This window comes from Denticeps clupeoides, unplaced genomic scaffold (genome assembly GCF_900700375.1).
Source record: "Denticeps clupeoides unplaced genomic scaffold, fDenClu1.1, whole genome shotgun sequence".
NCBI classification, from domain to species: Eukaryota; Metazoa; Chordata; class Actinopteri; order Clupeiformes; family Denticipitidae; genus Denticeps; species Denticeps clupeoides.
The window spans coordinates 37,501-42,500 of record NW_021629873.1 but is presented as its reverse complement, the minus strand read 5'-3'; the positions used below and the strand labels follow the sequence as shown (position 1 = coordinate 42,500).

At 46.7% G+C, this 5,000-nt stretch overlaps 1 long non-coding RNA gene across 1 annotated transcript; it reads left to right on the top strand.

Moving 5' to 3' along the window:
* The first annotated feature begins 1,037 nt into the window (after positions 1–1,037).
* LOC114776325 (uncharacterized) lies at positions 1,038–1,474 on the top strand. Its single transcript, XR_003745423.1, has 3 exons — positions 1,038–1,118; positions 1,202–1,300; positions 1,375–1,474. It is a non-coding gene; the product is annotated as an uncharacterized LOC114776325 (long non-coding RNA).
* Positions 1,475–5,000: the final 3,526 nt, after the last annotated feature.

Sequence of the window (5,000 nt, the reverse complement as noted above, 5' to 3'; positions counted from 1 at the left end):
ACCACATTAGAACAACTCGTCCGGAAGACATCAGAGCGAATTCCCAAGGCTTTGGGTACGTTTTTGCTACTAATTCGTTTTTTTTTATTTTTTTTTTTATTATAATAGTTACAATATTAACATTTTTTTTCGTGCTTTGCAGATTACCTGGCGCACAACAGCAATTCGGATTCGCTGAGGTCATGTCTTGGGTACATAGCCACGTATTTATACGCCACTACTGGTCATCGGAGTGCTGTGGTTTCGAACATGACCGTTCGCGAGTTCCAGGATGCTGACGAGCACGACGGGAGATACGTCATAAACGTGTGCGTGTGTGTTATTCATTTTGGGACTAGGAATGCAAAACAAGCTCTTTAATTATTTACCAACATGCAACAATGAATCGATTGCCTTTCCACATTTAGGTGAAGGATCACAAGACTGCAGCATCCTTTGGGATGGCAAAAATCCCATTGTCTTCATCAGAGATGGCCTGGCTGAAAAAGTTCTTTGATCTGAGACCCACGCTGCCAGGCTACACGGAAGAGGTGCCGACTTTTTTCTTCACCTCGAAGGGTCAGGTCTTCTCCAAGATTAGCCAGGTGGTCGCCGAGACGTGTCAGAAGCTTGGCTTCAGCCCAAACATTTCGGTGACCTCCATCAGAAGCGCTGTTGCGACCTGTGTGAGCTGATGGCATTGTCACGCTAAGGATCCTTAGGAATGACAAATGTGCTAACGTTTAATTCCTTCATGTGAAAAGGTGGAGCGTAACCTGCCGACAGACGAACGTCGGGATGTCACAAACCTTATGTGCCACTCGGAGGAGGTGGCGAACCGATATTACGTTGGAGAACGGTCCGTGATCGAGGCACATGCCGCTCGTCTCAAACTGCGCTCTGCACTGGGCCTTGGGGGTGCCACGCCAGGTGACCGTGGGCATTCCTGCAATAACGTGGACCACAACGAGGAGCAGCAGCAGCAGCAGCAGCAGCAGCAGCAGAAGGAGGAGGAGGAGGAGAAGAAGGAGGAGGAGGAGGAGGAGGAGGAGGAGGAGGAGGAGGAGAAAAAAAAAGATTGTGAGGAGCGTGACAAAATAGAGTCTCCCCCTGTGGGCCCACAGCATCCCCATACACCTGTAAGAAACTGATAAATGCTGTGAAAATGTGTAATCTTCATGTGCACTTGTCATGCCTAAATTGTCCTTTTGTCATTTTGAAGCCCAGAGTTCAGGACAACGAGCAGTCCACACTTTGCCAAACAGAAGGCCTTAATTCCTCACCTGTCTGTGTGAGTCCACTACCCAGGCAAAGACCTCCGGTAGGCGATGAGCAGTATAGCATGTGGAATCATCGGGAGAAATGTCTCATTTTCTTTTCTTCTATTAAATTTAGGTTGAAGGACTCAGACGCGCTATGCAGTACACTCACGAGTTTAAAAATACAATCTGGCAACTGTTTCAGGACCATACTGGTGGCCTCAATCAGGCAAAGGCAAGTATCTGAAATAAAAGTGAATGAAGATTTTATTATTTTTTTTTATTAATGATTTTTTTGTGTTGCTTCTAGGTCCATTCGATTCTTTTGAGCAACCCGGACGTGTTGAAGCAGTGCAAAACGTACCAAATGACTGTACATAATGTCAGAAGTCTCATAAAATGTATGCAATCAAAAAATAAAAAAAAGGAAACCTATATCAATTGTTGTGTCCTTTTATATTAAAAGTGGTGTTTCTCCTTTTGACAAGTCAATGTGCATGCTTGGGTCCCCTGTGGCAAGCAAGGTGTGAAGTGCTTAGCCTAATGAAGGCCCACCCCCTGGGGCAAGGTGTGAACTGACAGTCAGAGAGTCGGCTTTCTTATATTTTTTTCATGGCACAAAAACCCTTCCTTTTTCTGTCATATCAACCATGTTCTGCTAAGGGGGGCTAGGCACCGCACACCTTTCTTACTGTCAATATGAACGGGAGACACGTCCCCTTTGTGTCATTATAACAGGAAAAGTATCTGAAATTACCAGAACTGTTCTCGCCGCACGCGCCTCTTATTATATTAACGTACAAAATAAGCACACTGCTCGGTCAATGCTGTATGTCGTATTTTTTTGGGCTTGGTCAATTTTGTCTGGGGCCTTTTTTTCATTAAAAATAAGAAATGTGTCTTGGGCTTCCATAAATGGGAAAAGCTTGAAAAATGTCATTATAGTAAAAAATAAAGTCATAGTCCATTATGTGAAAACCTGTAAAAATAGTTTAAAAGCATTAAAAAACTAATTCGGGAGAGAAAAAGTCAAAAAAATGACAAAGTGGAAAAAAAAAACTAAGTCGGGAGTCGAAAAGCTGAAAAAATGACAAAGTGGAAAAAAAAAACTAAGTCGGGAGTCGAAAAGCTGAAAAAATGACAAAGTGGAAAAAAAAAACTAAGTCGGGAGTCGAAAAGCTGAAAAAATGACAAAGTGGAAAAAAAAAACTAAGTCGGGAGTCGAAAAGCTGAAAAAATGACAAAGTGGAAAAAAAAAACTAAGTCGGGAGTCGAAAAGCTGAAAAAATGACAAAGTGGAAAAAAAAAACTAAGTCGGGAGTCGAAAAGCTGAAAAAATGACAAAGTGGAAAAAAAAAACTAAGTCGGGAGTCGAAAAACGGAAAAAATGACAAAGTGGAAAAAAAAAACTAAGTCGGGAGTCGAAAAGCTGAAAAAATGACAAAGTGGAAAAAAAAAACTAAGTCGGGAGTCGAAAAACGGAAAAAATGACAAAGTGGAAAAAAAAAACTAAGTCGGGAGTCGAAAAGCTGAAAAAATGACAAAGTGGAAAAAAAAAACTAAGTCGGGAGTCGAAAAGCTGAAAAAATGACAAAGTGGAAAAAAAAAACTAAGTCGGGAGTCGAAAAGCTGAAAAAATGACAAAGTGGAAAAAAAAAACTAAGTCGGGAGTCGAAAAAGTGGAAAAAACTGACAAAGTCCAAAAATTTACCCAGCGTGCCGAGGGGGACCTCCAAGGCTGAGGTCAGCCGGTCTCCTGACCGACCAGAGTGCACCTAAATCGGGGAAGAAGTGAGAACCCGGCCTCTCTGGTTCTCAGAAGTGTATAGGTAGAGCTGAGGGGTATGAAAAAGCTGAAAAAATCGACAAAGTCCAAAAAAAGTGGAAAAAATGACAAAGTGGAAAAAAAAAACTAAGTCGAAAGTGGAAAAAGCTGAAAAAATGACAAAGTGGAAAAAAAAAACTAAGTCGAGAGTCGAAAAAGTGGAAAAAACTGACAAAGTCCAAAAATTTACCCAGCGTGCCGAGGGGGACCTCCAAGGCTGAGGTCAGCCGGTCTCCTGACCGACCAGAGTGCACCTAAATCGGGGAAGAAGTGAGAACCCGGCCTCTCTGGTTCTCAGAAGTGTATAGGTAGAGCTGAGGGGTATGAAAAAGCTGAAAAAATCGACAAAGTCCAAAAAAAGTCAAAAAAATGACAAAGTCCAAAATTTTTTCTAAGTCGAAAGTGAAAAAGCTGAAAAAAATGACAAAGTGGAAAAAAATTTCTAAGTCGAAAAAATTTTCTAAGTCGAGAGTTGAAATTCTCCAAAAAATGACAAAGTCCAAAAAAAATTCTAAGTCGAGACTCAAAAAAACTGAAAAAAATGACAAAGTCCAAAATTTTTTCTAAGTCGAGACTCGAATCGCTCAAAAAAATGACAAAGTCCAAAATTTTTTCTAAGTCGAGACTCGAATCGCTCAAAAAAATGACAAAGTCCAAAAAACCCTGGTACACTTTCAGCAAATTTTGGCAGCAGTGGCCACGGGCGACTTCCAAGGCTGAGGTCGGCCGGTTTCTTGACCGACCAGGGTGCACCGAAATCGGACACTTTTCGGGAGCTCGGCCTCTCTGGTTCTCAAAAGTGTCTAGGTAGTCGTGAGGGGTATGGGTCCGTTTTTGAGAAACACGTTTTTCAGTGATCCCGGGCCCAAGCAGGGACTCTTTATGGATGTATTTTGACCGCCAAGGGTGCCCCGAAGGTCGGACACTGAGAGTGGGTGCGAGCCCAGCGCCCCCCGGAGGTACAAATGTCAGAGAACCTCCAGAGCTGCTTTTGGGTGAGTTTTCGGCCGAAACGTGTGGCTCAAAAATCGGACACGCTCACGCAGGGGGGGCCCCCGGTCCCCGGGGCTGCGGGCGCCCGCCCGGCCAGCGCCCCCCGGAGGTGATACTATGAGAGAAGCTCCAGAGCTGCTTTTGAGTGAGATTTCGACCGGAGCGGGTGCCCTAAAAATCGGACACGCTCAGGCAGGGTCCCCGGGCTGTGGGCGCGCGCCCCAGCCAGCGCCCCCCGGAGGTCAAATTTTCAAACCAGCACCCAGAGCTGCTTTTGCGTGGGTTTTCGACCGAAACGGGTGGCCTAAAAATCGGACGTGCTCACGCAGGGGTCCCGGGGGCTGTGGGCGCGCGCCCCAGCCAGCGCCCCCCGGAGGTCGAATTTTCAAACCACCTCCAGAGCTGCTTTTGCGTGAGTTTTTGACCGAAACGGGTGCCCTAAAAATCGGACGTGCCCACGCAGGGGTCCCGGGGCTGTGGGCGCGCGCCCCAGCCAGCGCCCCCCGGAGGTCGAATTTTCAAACCACCTCCAGAGCTGCTTTTGCGTGAGTTTTTGACCGAAACGGGTGCCCTAAAAATCGGACGTGCTCACGCAGGGGTCCCGGGGGCTGTGGGCGCGCGCCCCAGCCAGCGCCCCCCGGAGGTCGAATTTTCAAACCACCTCCAGAGCTGCTTTTGCGTGAGTTTTTGACCGAAACGGGTGCTCTAAAAATCGGACGTGCTCACGCAGGGGTCCCGGAGCTTGGGGCGCGCGCCCCAGCCAGCGCCCCCCGGAGGACCTATTTTCAAACCACCTCCAGAGCGGCTTTTGGGTGCGTTTTTTGACCGAAACGGGTGCTTGAAACACGGACCTTGTCGAGCGGGCGGCCGGGGGCGTCCCCGGTCGCCGAAAGGGCTTGTCTCTCTCGTGCGTGCGAGGGCCGAATTTAGGGAGGCTTCACGGG